At 35.2% G+C, this 17925-nt stretch overlaps 1 protein-coding gene across 1 annotated transcript in view; it reads right to left on the minus strand.

The window, feature by feature from the left end:
* Positions 1-3217, minus strand: part of CHST9 (carbohydrate sulfotransferase 9) — a 364583-nt gene extending 361366 nt beyond the window's left edge. The window contains exon 1 of the mRNA XM_007487575.3: positions 2929-3217. The gene's annotated coding sequence lies outside the window, so the exon portion shown is untranslated. The remainder of the gene's footprint in view (positions 1-2928) is intronic.
* Positions 3218-17925: the final 14708 nt, after the last annotated feature.

The raw sequence follows: 17925 nt of genomic DNA on the forward strand, positions 1-17925 counted from the left end.
CTTAATTGTCCGCTTCAATTTTGGACTATGTCTCCTAATATTTTGATTATAGACTTATTTACTTTATCCACCCAGGCCACTTTTGAGCAGACTGATCCCCCCCTTTATAATGATTTCCCATCAATAGAGTTTGTGAGTTCAAACAATTCAGTATTCTTTTTAATAATAACAGAAACAAAACAAAATTAGGAAAGAAAAAAAAAGCACTCTAAAAGACAGCTCCTAAATACATTTTTAAAAACAACACAAAACTTTAAGTCATTCACTGTGCTCCAAGACAGATGCAAATGATTTTAAAATTATAATTAAAAAAACTCATATATGCCTATTGTCATGATTATGAACAACTGAGATCTCATGAAGAATATTTATTTTGAAAAATTTTTATCAATAATTCAAATCCAGTATTTATAAAAAGATAAAATGAATAAAAATTTGTTCTCAAAGAGAAACACTTTAAAGATTAGTTCTCAAGTACCACTGATTTCAACACTAAGGAAATTAAGGTTATGAGTATATATACAAGTACATACAAATTTATTCATACAAAGGCTTATATAACAATATGACTGTCATATAGAGTATATATTTTAAGGGATCAATTTATAGCTTTCTTTGAACTATATCTAGTCTGATTAATCCAACTGGTAAATTATTTTAGGAAAAAATTTTAACTTTTTAGGAGCTATATTATATTACAAGGTTATTCAATAAATTTCTTTGGAACACAATATGATGCCCTAATAAAGAAAAAAGAGACGGCAAGAATGTAACCAAGCATATTCTATATCTATCCTAATACTCATATTCAAAAATAAAGCCAGCATTTGCTCGGAGGAAAAGAAAGGAAAAAAAGGGAAGGATAAAGAAAATAAAAACAAAACAAAAAAAACCCTTCCATATCACGTTAATGGCCTGACATCCAAAACGGCAACTGTTACTTTCAAACTTTAAGACAAAATGATCTTTGAGAGATAGAATGGAAGAAAATTGCAGAAGGGAAAAGAGAAAAAGAAGTTTCTTTTGGAAAAGAGCCCACATGTAACAGATGTTGAACTTGGGTCAACATCAGATACCATAAAAGCTTTCATGATGTTCATGGAAATGTATGAAATGTGTAGGTGCTCTTTGATACCTATGATAATAAAACATTGTATTTTAAATGAGTGGGAGAGAGCAGATGGTTGGTAATGGTTTAAAACATTCATGTTTTTGGACTGTCACCAAGCCTCTGTATTAAAAAATATGATGTTTTGTTGTTTCTCAGTAACATCTATGTACAAGGTGTTCATCTTCTGAAAGATGGTACTGCAATAGTAGAGGTAAAAAATAAAAAGAACTATGAGGAAATTTTTTCTCATCCAACTAAATTTAAATGTGACATCTTGCTTATTGACTACATTAAATCAAAATGTTATTAGAGTGACAACAAAATTTGCATTTCCCCTCACTAAGTTAGGCAAGAAACACCAAAGGCTTGGGTACTCTCTTCTACTTAAGGAAATGTTTACAGAAATTTAATTTTCCAATCCATCTGCACTTGAAAAAAATGCAGGGAAAATAGTATGGTTCATTTTCCCATAATGCACTTGTAGCGACTACTCTTCTTTAAATTCTTTGGTGAAACCTAGTGGTTCAGAATACTTTTTAGATCATTGTAATTAAACAATAAATATTTGTGGAACCTCCATAAGAGGATGACCTCATGTAATATCCCTGATTTAGGAATGACAAAGTGCATATTAATACTACTTATATATTATTTCAGTGTGGAATGCCTATGTTAATATAAAAGACACATGCAGTAAAATGTTGAGAGTACAAACAACCATCTCTAATGAATAGAAAATATTCAGGATTAAAAAAAAATCTTACTTATTTAAATGATACTGTTAATTAACAGAAAATTGCAAAGAGGAATCAAATGACCAGGAGAATTTTGATTGGCCTGTAAAAACCCAATGTGTTAACATCCTCCTTCAGTTGCTTTCTAAGCTCTCAAAACCATGGGAACCATTGGGGAACAGTTTGTTTGTGGGAGGGAGGTGGGGGCCGACATGGGAAGAAAAAAGGGGGCTTACCATGTGTGAACTTAGTTGGAAACAAAGTGACAGCAATCAAGAACAATCTGGACTCCAAACAGGCTTAAAATGCCTGGAAAAAATGCACTTGACTGACAAGAGTAGAAGGGAGAATAAACAGTTTTAAACATTCACACAGCACTCTCACACACGCACGCGCGCGGACACACACACACACACACACACACACACACAGAGCAGCAGCACCAACATCATCGACAATAGTAATCATCCTCACTTCTATTCCAAAGTCTGCTATGAAAACTTGACTTTTTAGCTCTCTCGGGACCAAAGTACCATTTACATGCAATCTCAAACAGAAGCTGACAGCAGAGTTAGGAGTTTGGGAAAGATGTCAAAAGAAGAGACGCAGAGAGGGAGGATTTAGCGCCTTCATCTCGGCAGCCGCCCATGAGAAGTCAAATTTGGTCTAAACTCCAAAGGACCTCTCCTCTCTCCCCTGGCAAGTCCCCTTTCCCTCCAGGAGCACTGGACCCAGGCTTCCCAGCACCCAGGAGGCCAGTACAGGTGGCTCCCAAGTTCCAGGCATCTCCTCTTTTTCGTCCACGCTTTCTGTCTCCCTACTCTGCCTTTCTTCACCCCTCCTCAATAAACATAGATCCCATATAAATAGAAGCTGGATTATACTTCCCCAGGATAGTGAGAAGGAAGAAGATGCCTTCTCTAGTAAACGGAGGGTAGTGGAAAGTCACCTGGAAGGTGAGCAGCAAAAGCGCGACTCCGCGCCCCCCTGCCGAGATCTGAGGGAACAGAGCTTTGCATCTGGGCTTCCTCCTTCCTCCCTTCCAGCCCCCTCTTCTCCAGATCTTCCCAAAGAGCCCGTTACCTGGTGGGAACTGCTGCTGGAGGAGATTTGTCTGCCCTGAGGCACCCCCAGGTAGTGCACCCAGCCACCTCCCGCTCCTGCCTGAGAGCAGCTCCCAGAGGAAACTTCCCAGCCCTCTGTGTAGACACTTCTCTGCTCTTCCTTCTACCCCACGGTCAGGTCAGTCCGCAGGCCAAGCGAACCCTCTGCAGGGTCCCCAGCTTGGTCAGGAGAGCCAGGAGAACAGAAATGGGAAGCCTCCAGGCTCACTATCTCGCCTAAAGTCAGCTCCGGACTCTGGCAGCTGCCTCCTTCCTCTTCCCTCCCTCCCTCCCTCCCTGGCTCCCCTCTCCTCTGCAGCGTAGCCTGCGAAGCAGTGCGGTGGCCCCTCCGCTCTGGCCAGCCCCGCCTCTTTCTCCTTTCTATCTCTCTCTTAGTCAGGCACTATCTTTTACTCTATTTCCCTCACATTTCCCCCCTCTCTTCTCTCCTTATATTCCCTCGTTCCCTGGCTAACAAACTCTTTCCCCCGTCTTTTCTTAGTTTATTCTTTCTTCTTCCTCTGCTTGCTTGCCCTTTCTCCCAGATTTGATTCCCCGGCTTCTGCTCACATGTTCTCTGCCTTTTACCACAATCTCAATCTCAAATCTTGACTGCCCTCATCCTGATTGCCATTTCCCTTTCTTTCCTCCTGCCCTGCCAAGACTCTTAACACCTTTGCTGTAGTTTTGCTTCATGGGCTTTGGAGTTCACTTCTTCCCTTGTTCCACAATTTCCTTTTGTAGATTTTTTTTTCTGGGTTCAAGAAGGTGACACCAGTCAAGATGGATAAGTCACTAGTCTGAACTCTTCTTTCATTGACTCAAACATTTATTGCACAGGAATCTTTTTTTTTACATAAAGTAAGAAATGTTTGACCATTATTTTCTTTGATGATGAAAAATATTCTCTGTATATTCTGAAGAATAAATAAATTAAGGTCTTTTCCATCCAAATGTAATTCAGAATAGTCACTTTATTGGACTTGAGATACATCCAATGAACCTATGAATATAGCACTGGAGCTTAGAAGTGGAGACTAGCCTTTGGACAAAAATAGAGTCAAGAAAATGTGGAATAAGATAGAAGACTTTAAGCTTATTTCCATAGATTTCCAAAAAAATCATCCAGAATGAATATTTGTGGTGTTTACATAATTTCATATGTAATATTTCAGTGGAAAAGGGGATTTCTGATTTTGCAGTTTTCTCATATTTACTTATACTGTAGGAACATCAGGTTTCACATAATACAACTTGTGAAACATTGATATGGGGCAAAATATGCTAAAAATCAAAGTAATGATATGTACTATATTTGTTACATAGATACGCATTTTAGTATACAACATATGGTAATATACAGTATATGTATGTAAAATTCTTTCTGGCTGGAAATGTCATCAATTCACCATATTTTTAAAAGATCTTATGCTTTCCAGAGTTAGAGGAATGATGCTCTGAATTGCATTGGGTTTTTGTAGTCTGAAGAAATGCTATCACTGTATTTTCTTGCTCTATCCTGAATTTTACTGGATGGAGCTTGATTTTTTTCCAAGCCTAAGGCCTCTGCAGATTTGCATGTCTGCTGGTTTATTATTAACATTTAACCTAGATAGTATTTTTGTCCTTAATTCTATGACTTTTCTTAATTCACCCTTAGCATACAATATACAGACTAGCCACTGGTTCTTCCTTTTAAGTATTATTTTGTTCATTTCTTGTACTCTCCTAATATCCTGTTTAATTAAATCGTATGTATTTGATATTAGCATAGCCTATATGCAATCTATAACCTTGTTAACTAGAAGTCATGGAACTTGAATGATAATTAGAGGAAGATGGAGTGGAGGGGAACTTACACTGGGTCTTAGGACATTTTGGTTCTGGGATGGGTCCTACTATTGTATTGATACATTTAACTGAACCTCATAGCAGATTTAAATAACTCCTTTCCTTAGATCTCAATTTCTTCATTATAAAATGATGTTGAATGAGATTATCTTCAAGGTAATTTTCAACTCTTCAAAACTTTGAAGCTTATAGGAAGATATTCTGTGTGGTCAGACTATTTTTTAAAAAATTGAATTAGCTTCAATTATGGGTTGCTACCATATTAGTGTGTAATGAAGTCACTGTTTCCCATACTCCTTCTTATGCTTTCCAGATCCATAAAGTTTCTAGTATTCAGATGGAAAGTGTTTCATCATTGAGGTCACAGTACCATCAAATAGACCATGACAATAAAAGAAAATATGGTGGTATAGATTAAAGAGAATTTATTAGCTTCATGACCATGGACAAACTATTTGAACTTTTTAAAAGTTTAATTTAATTTTTTAATTTTTTACATTTGATACAATTTTAAATCATCATTTTCTGATATTTTGCAATCCATGTTCTCTCCCTCTCATCTATTCCTCCCCACTCCCTAGGACAGTAGGTAATATGATATAGGTTATACATGTTAGCATACAATACATATGTCCCTGTACATCATGTTGTGAAAGAAGATACATATCGCTTACACTAGAAAAAAATTCATGGAGGAAATAAAGTGAAGACTGGCATGCTTCAACCTGTATTCAGACTCTGTCAGTTCCTTCTATGGTGTAGAGAATTCATCATGTGTCCCTTGGGATTGTCCTGGATCCTTGTATTGCTTATAAAATTAATTCTTTTACAGTTGATCATTGTATATTAACGCTGGTACCATGTACATTGTTTTTCTCATTTTAATCACTTCACTTTGCATCATTTCATTTGTCTTTCCAGGTATTTTTATGATTGTCTTGTTCATTTCTTATGACACAATTGTATTCCAATACACTCATATACCACAATTTGTTCAGCCATTGCCCAATTGATAAGACATAACTTCAGTTTCCAGTTCTATGTCACCACAAAAAAGAGCTGCTAGAAATATTTTTCAACAAGTAGGTTCTCTTGCCACCCCGCCATGATATTTGATCTCTTTGGGTATTGGTATTGCTATTGGTATTGGTAAGAAAGGGTGTTGTTAAGTTTAACACTGATCTCAAAGTCACCCCTCTCTCCAAAAGTTGTCACTCCAACTATTTCCAATGGTTTTGGAGAAAAAGTCTCAGAGAGAATTTGGAACAGCTCTGTCTTGGACCAAGTTTAGTCCAAAGACTGATGAGAAACTGCTCAGAATTTTCAGAGCTCAGAGTGGCAGTAAAAAGAAAATCCAACCTGAGGATTCTAACAGAATCTCCTACTTACCATTCTGAACTATCTTGAGAATGGTATCTACAGTCATTCAATTTATCAGAACTTATTACTTAATCAATAATAATATTCCTAATAGTATGCACAATTTTATGGCCCTCTGAGCATGGTTTCACATTTATTTGAACTTTCTGAGCCTCGGTGTGCTTACTTATGAAAAAGGACAAATATTTCTATAAGTCTCGTCTACTTCAGAAAGCTATTGTGAGGAAAATGCTTTGTAAAATGAAAAGAGTTATCCTTATTCATTTCTTTAGTCCCATCCAGGTCTCTATGTTCTCTCTATCTCTAAGGAAAAGTAAGAATAACCAGGTACTTGTGAAAACTGCGCAATCAAGAATCAAATAATAACATTCAAAACTATACTAAGTTTCTAGAGCAAATGAAGTTTTATTATAATGTTATGTAAATAGACTGTTAATTTGGTGATTATGTAGTTGAGTGAAAAACTTTTCATTTTGACATTTGGGCTAATTTTGATTTTGTATTGTGAAGCTGCTTCATTGAATTCACTTAAATTCTTTTGTCTATCAAAATTGTTAAACATTTCTAGGAAGTCAAACAACTGAATATTGACTGGTTTAAGATAGGAATAGTTTATGCCATCTTGATTTCCTCCCACCCAATATAGCATATTGTTATCAGCTATGACTCAACAATTCCTCGATCAGCTCTCAGGGCACATGAAATTTCAAGACCCTCTTTTACCTTGGGAATGCATCATCAATTTATATTTACCGATTACCCTCAATGTGATTGTTCACTGGATTAAAAGCCTTATTCAGATTTTAGATAGGAAGTATAAACAAATCTGCCTTTGAAATTGCAGTTAATAATGTGATGAATAAGGCTATGTTTCCTAAGTAAGGGTTAGAGTAGGAGTGGGAAACTGGCATAAATGTGTAAATGGAGTCTCCTAGTTGGATGAAATGGAGGTAGGGTGGAGGAGAGAATTTCTTCTCTTATGTATCATTAATAACAACACTATGGAACAATGCTATACATCTTTGCTTTCCATGGCTGACAAATTTTCAGTGAGAATTTGCCTGAAGAGTGGCTATTTCATTTGGGTCTAAGTTGTCACATTCCACAAAATATTCATACTATTTCTAAGTATTAGACATATAGTATGTACTAGACTTAGTGGAGGATAAAATGATATTGATTAGCATCAAATTTTATCCCACCTCCTCACTTTACAGATGCAGAAAATGAAAATTAAGGACTTTAATTTATTGAATTGAATGAAACAAAGCCATGTCAATAGTGAGCATAAAAAGCAAGATTTGAACATGGGATTTTTAAAAAAAACTTCAGATCCAGAGTACTGGGTCCAAAGTCCATTGTTCTTGATTCTTAACACATTTTCCATAACCAAAGAGTTCCTTCAGGGGTATGATTTCTTCTTTCAAGATGAAATACACAGTAGTAAATACTGTGAAATATATGTCTGCTTCAATTGCTACACAATGATTTCCTCCATCTTTCCAGATATAATTTTACAAAAAAACAAAACAAAACAAAACAGTCAGTGGGATTAGAGAATGGTAATTGAAGACTCAACTCATATCTTAAACTTCATCATCATAGTTATAATTCTCTGTAGCCCAAAGGGGACAATCGGTAAAAATGAAGGGAATAACTGAAACACATTCTCAGTTAATGTTTTTAAAAAATAGAGGAAAATGAGTTTTATTTTTTTTATTCTTTTAGAAGCCTACGTTATCCAATGGGTTCTGAAGCTGTGTCTGCCCTTATTGTCTGTATGATTTTGGACAAATCACTTTCTATAGGTCTCAATTTCATCTGTAAAGAATAAGAGGTTTGCATTAGAAGTTGTCTGAAGGCATTTTGTTTTGTTCTCCAAGTTATGAGAGTGCAATGGTTTTGTGGTTGACTGTTTAGTAATTTTGATACGGGTTCTTTTTCAACTTTCCACTTTATTTTACTTGTATGGATCAAGTTTAAGGGAAAGAATCTGAAAGGACAGCTGGCTTGATATCTCCTTACTGATAGGAAAAACTCAAACTATGTGGGAGAGAATAATAGAGAAACCTGCTACTGATGCCCATAAACTGACATAAAGGAATTTAGAAGGCTATATATTATATTCCAGTGCTGGAATTTAAGAAGAGAAATGTCAAGAAATCAAATTTGTCTTGGGGAAAAAAAACCCAGAAAAATGTGAACTTTTATAGGTAAAAAAGAAGTCTTAATACCTAATGATTATAACTAACACTATTCCAAAGTGTTAACAACTAAATCTATTATTTCTATTATTTGTATGAATTTGACATCCTCTCTGGACCTCAGCTTTATCACCTGTAAACTGTGAGAGTTGAGAAGGATCTCTAAAGTCTCTTCTTGTTCTTTCAATGATCTTATAATTCTCTGAATGATGAAGATAAGGCTTTATGGGTTCTGTCCTTTAAGACTATACTATAATCAATTAATTACAATCAATTGATTATAATAGTATATTTCTCCCTGAAAGGGATTTTCATAGCCCAACTCTCCAAACCCTTTACAGAAGAGGAATTGAGGCCCAGAGAGGATTAATGACTTTACCAAGTTGACCTTGATGTGAAGCCACAGAACCAGAATTTGAATTCTGATAGGTTCATACTGGTAATTATGTAACATATCTATGTCTTATTAGAAGTAAGTGAAAAATCATTAAAAGAGAAAATAGTCTTTCAGAATATGTTCCCCAAACCAAATTATAACCTTTTAATTATGCAAATACTTAAAGCCAAAGCACAAACTTGTAGTTTAAAAACAATAGTTGTCCACATTGTATTCTTGTTAATGTATATGACCCTGTGTTTCTTGGCTTGGGAAAGATACATTTCTAATAAATGGTTGAGACAAATTTGATACTTTAAATCTGTCAGGAACTGTTTTATTGTGAAACTCAGAAGGAAAGGCATTATGATATTTTAAAACTTTGTTCTCCTAATGTCTAGCACTTAGTAGGAGCTTATAAACATTAAATTAAAGAATTGTCTTCTAAAACCTTCCCTCTCAAAATCAGTTCCACTTTGAATGTGGGCAGTCGCAAGGACTGGGGAACAGCTGCAAGATCACAAGCAAAAGACAAAGATAAATGGCAACTTTGTGAATTTGAGGAAAATGTCTCACAGTGTGCCACAGGGATCAGTGGTAGGGCCTCCCTCACTTAACATTTCCTAATGACCCAGACTAATGACCCAGAAGAAGTGGTAAACAACCAATTAATTAAATTCACACAAGATACAGAATTTGGAGGTGTTAGACTCACTGGGGACAACTAGGAACAAAAACAAAGAGAACCTCAGAACAGGGTCAGTATACAACAGATAAGATTAATTTCAGGGAAAAATGAAAGTTAACTAGGAGAAATTCCCATAAAGCAGATCATTAATAATTGCTTTTTCAGAACTTTGCTGAGGTAGATTAGTACAATCACAGAACTAGACAAAATTTTACAGAATTCTTAAGGGAAAAGTATTAAAACTTTTCTAGATCAAATTCCTGTCTTATACCTAAATCCACTTTACAGAAACCCTGGGCAGTGGTCACTGGTTCATTTTGCATGAGGCAACCCATTCCACTAGTGGCCCATGAATTAGATCTATATGAAACATCCTATTTTATTTTTTTCTTTATGATTTTTTATTGACACAATTTGTCTTTACTTGAGTCATTTCTATCAAAACAAACAATACTCTCCCTTCCCTTCTTCCACTCTTTCTTGTGATTAAGAGTAACAGTTAAGCTAATACATCAGTTAAGTGCCCACATATAAAAATATATACTATATTTTTTGGTTTTAGTAGTCTACCACCTTTCACCCTGAGACAGAAGACAGGGATTATTATCTGTTCTTAGAGATTTTTTTTGGCTTTTCAATTATACAATACCTGTCACATAGTAAGGACTTAGCAAATGTGCCTTTGACTGACTTACTTATTATTTGACTTTTAGTAATCTTCATCTACCTCATTTTGGACATTGCATGTAATGCTCTCTTGGCTTTGCTTATGTTTCTATTAATTCATATAAATTTCAAATATCTCTGAATTCTTCATAGTCAACATTTCTTACTGTACAATGATATTCTATTATTTTAAGATACAGTAGTTTGTTTTATAATCTATTTAAAAACTTTTTTTTAGTTCTTTGCTATCAGAAAGAATACTGCTATGCATATTTTGGTCTCTTTTCTTGTTTTTGAACTCCTTTGGGTATAGACTTAGCTATGAGATTTCTGTGTTAAATGATAGGAAGTTTCATCATTTTTCTTACAAGTTTTAAAATGTTCATTGATTGTGCCCATTATTTTGGACATATTTACCAATTTGTAGGGTATAAAATAGAATTAAAGATTCGTTTCATGCATTTCTCTTACTATAATTTGGAGAATTATTTTTCACATGGTCATTTGGAATTCGTTCTCCCTTTGAAAACTTTTCATATTCTTTGATCACCCATCTATTGGATGTTGATTTTGGGCAAGTCTTTGCTAGATGGGCCAAATTCTCAGGTCTGGGGGCATCACATAGATGTAAAAAGCAAATAGTAAAGGTTAAGTGATATTAGGGAAAAGGCTGATAGAATGAAAAGATATAAAACAAAGGATGAAGGCAAGACAATAAATACTGAATATTGCTCAAGGGGACTTTCACCTATATCATTCCTGGTCCTTTTCCTTCTCTCTCCTTTCTGAAATAGCAGAGCAAAAAGCAACCAGACTGTGGCTGTGTATATGGCCGAAGACATATCTCGTCAGCAGCAAAATTAAACCACCCAGGTATACCTCCAAGTAGGGAGAATATAGGACGAAGTAAGTGAATGGGTAGGTAGTGCTATCACACAGAGCTATCATTGCTGAAGTAAAGTTCAAATAGAGCTCCATGTAGTTAGTGGTATAAAAATAAATGACTTCCTTCAAGGTCTTACTGAACAACAGGGAAGTAAAACAACATATAATAATAACAGGCTGATGTAGGAACAAGATGACAAGGACATACATTGTTTGAGACTTGGAGGAATCTCTTTTTACCTCAGGTCTACTTTTTCTTCTTTTTCTTTTCGTTTCTGCAAGAAAATGCCAAAAGGAAACAAGTTTATAAAGAATGGTTGAAAGGATAAAAGTTCAGTTGTTTCATTACTTTAAAAATTAGAATTTTCATGTGAATTTATTAATACTATCATTACATATTAAATATGTTGAATTAGATAGTGATAGGATAATTGTGAAATAGGAAAAATCAGTAGGAAGAAATTCATCCATCATTGACTGAAATGAGAGTCAGGAGCATGGGAAAATATAATGCTGAGACTTACTTAGCATATCAATATTCAAATAAAACATGTCAGTATTCAAAGATTCATGATATCATGAATGTGTGGTACTCTTTGTTGATACTCATTGGAAAACTGTTTTATTCTATACTATTATTTTTCTTAAGAACTAACTATGGGGATGCATTGCTTTAGGCATGGAGGATACAAAGACATTTTTTTAAGTCTGTGCTTTTGAAACTAATTTAATGAGTTTCTGGCAATAAAAAAAAATGTCACCTTGTGGCCATCTCCTGATGACAGTCTCCATTTTGGTTCCTAGATTGATAATTACAGAAGCTATTGCTAGTCCCATTCAAAAAGACTTTACAATTAATCAGCTATTCAATAAACATTTATGGCAGGTATGGTAGAAGTTTCAAGAGCTTGAATTCCACTAGTATAATCTTGGAGAATTTAGGATTCTTGAACCTTCACTGATTTTTCATAATTCAATGTTTCCCTTGCCTTTTGGTATGCTTTTTTGGTTCCTTTATAATTAGAAAACATGGAAGGTAATGGAGAGAAATAAATATGGAGTGTTCCAAAAGTGTTCATGCAGTTTTAAGCTGCTTTAATAGTTTAACACTTTTTGGAACCCTTGTATTAAAGATAATGAATTTCATTTGCCTTAATGCAATGTAAAAAAATGGAATAGTAAGAAAGAAGACCTTATGCAAAAATAAACTGAATAAGTCTTCTCTAGATTGGGTCAGCATGAATCTCTTGGGGTTGCAGAATCCTCAATTAGCAATGTAATTCATTAAATTATTCACTGGAATTTATTTAATGATATCTTTCTTGACCTAAGAAAACATAATATTTCTCTTTCAATGACTCAGTCCCTGTGAGTAAGTTAAAAACTAGGGAAAATTAAACTGAATTTTCTGCCTCATATCAAAAGTGGGTGTGTTTGTGTATTTTGATAAAAATCAGGATAGCATGTCGACTATGCATCCTCAGATAAAAATATGACTTTTGTGGGTAAGTGAATAATTCTAAATTTGGCACTGCATGCAATGAAATATTCCTTGTGCAGTGTTGGGAGTATTTGTGATATACAGCTCACTTTACCAAGTCTAATATTATTTCAGCCTAGAGGGACACAAGCTATGGTGACCATCCTAGCCTTTGTGGAAAAAGAAAGATTTTAGTTCACTGCTTGTTTAAAACATATTATGGCTACACAGAGGCTTTTACTTTTGATGATGATAAAATGACATTTTGAAAGCCAGAGTATAGGATAACCAAAATACAGAAAAATCACTTTTGTTAGAATTGTGTAAATGAAATAAAGTCAGTAAAGTGCTTTAAACAATGTATTCATAGGTGCATACTGGAGAAAACCTGAAAAACAGAATGAAAAATAAGCTTCATATTTTTCGAGCATTTTTCCCACCATCTGAATCAATGTCAATATGGAGTCATTCCAAAAAACTATTTGGATATTTGTTCTTTTTAAAAATCACTTCTTTCCAGCAATAAAAGAAAGTACTGACAATTTGTCTTTCACAATCTTTAGGAGAGAGTGAGGTGAAGAAAGAGGGCACATTTTATTAGATTTTTACCTGCCTTTTGTTTTTGTTAGAAGTAGAAAGCGATTTAAAATGCTTTAAACTTGGACAATGGATCTCATTTTAGGGGAAAAAGACACCATTTCTAGAAAAGAATAGTAAAGTAGGATGAACCCTATTTACTTACCTTTGTTTTCATCATCTGTAAAATGAGCTGGGGAAGGAAATAGCAAATTACTCCACTATTTTGCAAAGAAATTCCCCACAAATAGTTGAACACAGATGAAACAACTGAACAACAAAAACAAAATGAAGCTAATAAAGCATATGTGTGTATTTTTGTTTGTCTGTTTATCTCTGCTTTTTTTATCTATCATGAATCTTGATGTATATCGTCTCTCTACCGTTTATTTATCATCTGTTTTGCCCAACTATACATGTATAAAACCATCTATTACATTTCTATCTAATATTAAAAATACATAAAAATATACATATATTATGGTATTTAAAATATGTTTTATTTTCTCATTTAATAATCTATTGTATAATAGTTATGAGTTTAAATATCCATTATACAGAAACAAAATGCTTGGTACATTAATGATCAGGTTTTTAGAAATGCACATGCACTATGGTGATATATTGATGTTAAACATTTAGGGCAGATACTTTAAAAGCCCTCTCAAAACCATAGCAGGAATATTCTTCATGCTTCCCTTTATATTTTGATTGAAGGGACACTTGAACTAATCTGCATTTTTCAGCCACATTTGACTGCACTTCATGAGGTGCTAAATCTCTTACACATTATGCAAATTTCCCTAAACTAGAGAGCTCCTATTACCCTTTTAAGCAACTATTGAATCCAGAGGGGCAACATAGCTGTATGTTACCCTGTGGTTTCTGTGTATCCCTTCATGTCAGACATACAGAGGACCCACAGATATGAGAGTTCCCATGTCAATTGTCAAAGTGTCTTCATTCACTGATTCTAGGACTAAGTGAAATGTGATTGGTTCAGTGTGACTACAAAGCTATGTACAACCTTGTCAAAGAAAACTACTATATATGTAAATATATGATTTATGAAAATTTCTACATTAGAATTTATTTTATGCTTTGCAACCACTACCAGGATGAATTGTGTAGAAAGGGCAAGTCTAACAAGTGACCTATACTCATGTGTAAAATGTTAAGTTTATCTGAAGAAAATTATATGTAATAGAAATGGCATTACTTTTTTCCATTGTGGTTCAAGGTACATGTTGAATGAATGAATGAATGAATGAAAGAATGAATGTTATCTTCTAGAACGAGCCAGATGGAATCAATGAAGACATTATCTTAATAAGCAATATAAAGTCATGGAAATAATAGGGGAAAGAAAAAAATCCGATTCTTGCTATTCTTCTCTACTTTTTTTTTAATATCCAGAACCTTATCTATTACTGGAAATAAAAGTATTAGACATCTGTAGTTATTTCAAAACATATTTCAGTGAGACTTTCACTTTTATTAGAATAAACACTGAATTATACATTCATCAGGTCATTTTCCTTTATATTGTATCTGCATGAGAAAAAATTTTTGTTTTAAAATCACATTTTCCTGGAAAATGAGAATGAAAGTATAAATAGGCTATCATTTCTGTTTTAAACTCTTAGAAGGTAGCCTTAGATGGACAGCCTAAAAGTTTGCTATTTTCAAGAAGCAGGAGGACTCTCTGGAGGAAGAGGAAGAATAGAAAGGGGACATCAATCTAATTATAATAATATTTATGAAAAGATTAATGAGTTCAAAGCACTGTGCTAATTCCTGGATACACAAAGAAACAAAAGAAACCATTCATGACTTCTATTCTAAGAGGAGAATATAACATATTCATTAATAAGGGAATAAAAATAGTATACAAAATGATGCAAAGTAATTTCAAGAATGAGAATGCATTAATAACCTGGACATGAGGAAAAAATAGTTTAAATAGGATACCTGGGAGTATCTGGTTCAGCAAAGGAATCATGCCTAAAAATATATGGGGCCCTATAGAAACTGGGATTTGATTTCTCCAACTACCTCTTGGGCTTAAATCTGAGAAGGAAGATAATTTCCTTAATAGTAATTAAGATACAATGTCTTACATTTAGAACTGGACAATGCATTTGTGTTTCAAAATGTTACACCATTGTTTAATGTTTACCCTTCCTCTACTTGAACTCTAGTAGAGCATCTCTAAAGGGGTTTCTGACCTCATCATCCAAATCAAATTATGCTTTCAGGGGTTACCAATGATTTTTAATTACTTATGTCCTTTGCTCAGTCTTTATTCCAGACCTCTAGTGTTTGAAACTTGCCCACTACCTCTTTCTGGATTCTCTCTCCTGTCTATCTTGTTTGTTTATGGGAAACAGTGTATACTCCACATAGCCAAACAAGTTCTCTTGTTTCTATTCTAATTGGTCTGATGATTTCTCTTCAGTTTCTTTTGCTATTTCATTCACCCTAAAATTTTGGGTCTATTGTTTCCTTCAATCCAATCCCTCTTCTGTTTTAGTTTTTCTATATTTTATCAATTGTTGTTTCATCAGACTGATGGATTAAATTGCCATCTTTATACACGACTATCAAAATTTTCACATCTTGTCTCATCTGAGATGTGTCACATAATGAAGAGTGTGGTATGGTGGATAAAGCATCAGGTATAGAAGACTTCAGCTTGAATTCTGCTTCATACATTTCCCAGTCATGTAATTCTTGGCAAGTCGATTTTTATCTTTTTTAAGCAATTAAGCAATCAGTTTGCTTATCTCTAAAATGGAGATAATAATAGCATCTATTTCAAATTTGTGTGAATCAAATGAGATGAAGTCAGGTAAAATGGTAGAGTAGAAAGAAGAAATAAGCTGAGCTCCCCCCAAAACTACTCTAACAAAAATTAAAGAAAGGTGCCAAACTAAGTGGTGATCTTCAAATCTCAGGAGAAACCACAGTGGGTTATCCTTCCAACTTAAGCTCACAAATATCACTCACAGGCAAGTGACAAGGAAAGGGACTATAGAATAGGAATGGTCTTGGATTGAGGAGGTTAGAAACAGAACAGGATTCAAAGTACTATTAATCTGAGCCCAGAGAACTATCACCCTAATTCCTGTAAGGAGATTGTAGAGCCAGAATCCTGGAATTGAACAAGGTCAAAGTTCTGTTGCTTTGATGCTGTAGATGACCACCCAGATTTAGTCTTAGCATAACAAATAGGGATAGGATGCTGAAGTTCTAAACCTCTAGGAGCCTCACCTAGGGACAAATCTATATTTGTATTGATTAGATCCAAACCAGGCATTAAAGTCTGGAAATTGTAAGAGAGGATGATCCTGTACTTGATCAGATTATCTAAAGTGAGCTAAAAGTTTGCGCTTCCATCGCCTGAGCTACCTTGTGATTCTTGAAGAAAAGAGCATGCCATATCTAGAGAATGTATTGTCAGGACACTAGCTAAGACCAGCTAGAACAGTGATGGCAAACTTTTTAGAGGTGCTGGTGATGTGAGCAATGTCCTCAGGCTAGAAGGAGGGGAACAACCAAGCCCTCACATCCCTCTGGCTTTCTAGTAATGAACTCTGAGGAACTCTATGCTGGGGAAGTGGCATGCATGCCCACAGAGAGGGCTCTCCGTGTCCCCTCTGGCATGTGTGCCACTATGGGGGTAGAACTATGCAGTCCTTGAGAATCCTAGTAGAAGTACATAGTCTGGCTTTCACAAAGTCCTACTCTGGGGAGAAAGACTAGAAACATCTAAATGTAAAAAGATAAAACATTATGAGATCAGAGACACACAGGATGCAAACCCAGAAGAGGAAAATAGCCTCCTTCTCCAAGATTTTAATTAACTCTTTCTTGCATCAATTTCATTTCTTTTCCTCATTTTCCCTCTTTTTGTCTCAAAAGATTTTTTAAACCCTTTATGATCCCTGCCAATAACTGAGAGCAAGTTGCATTTTTCTTTGAAGCTTTGCATGTAGTTGCTTTGACATCATTGTTCTCTTCTAAGAGTGTGCTTTTCTTTTCCTTGTCTCTATAATAATTTTCTATGGCTATGGGTTTTTTTTTTTTGCTATTTGCTCATCTTCACAACCTTCTTCATGGCTTTATGTTTATCCTAACGATGGGCTCTGTTCTCTAGGTAGAGAAGGCACTCTCAAATTTTAGGGTTTTTTTTCCTTCTACTCTCAGATCTACTTGAATATGTCTGCAAATTTTAATTCTTACAAGGTGGTATGATGGCCTCTGGATTAAGAGCTTTGGAAGCTGTCTTCCACTGCTAATTCAGTCTTCCCAAATTCTTCTGTTCTCCTGTACCACTTGGCACATTGTAGGGTTCCTTGTGCTGGGGCTCAGGGGAGGTGGCTTACTTTAGACTTGGGCAGGGGCTTGTGCCTCAATGGAAGGTTGCACTGGGGTTTAGAACTTCTAGGGGAGGGCTTGGGGGTGCTCTACTGTTGGCTTAGGCAGTGTCTTGGGGTCTCACTGCTGGCATGAGGCCTAATTCCAAAAACTCAAACACTGGAGGGCTTGCTGTTGGCTTGTACCAAAGTTCCTTGGTGTGGCCTTGTTGTGGGCTGAGCTCCCCCCTCACTCCAGTGAAATATATCTTTTCTGCCTACTTTCCAAATTGTCTTCTGAAAGAAAATTGCCTCCCATGATCTGTTGGTTCTGCGACTCTAGGATTCATTTTGAAGTGTTATTTTAAGGTTGGATGGAGGCAATTTCAGAGAGGTTGAGGCTTTCATGCTTCTTCTCTGCCATTTTGGCTCTGCCTTTCCCTTTAAGCTTTTCAGGTCAAATTTAAATGCTAACGCTAGAAGTCCTAAGAGCCTTAGCAAATTGGAAAATGG

This window comes from Monodelphis domestica, chromosome 3 (genome assembly GCF_027887165.1).
Source record: "Monodelphis domestica isolate mMonDom1 chromosome 3, mMonDom1.pri, whole genome shotgun sequence".
NCBI classification, from domain to species: domain Eukaryota; kingdom Metazoa; phylum Chordata; class Mammalia; order Didelphimorphia; family Didelphidae; genus Monodelphis; species Monodelphis domestica.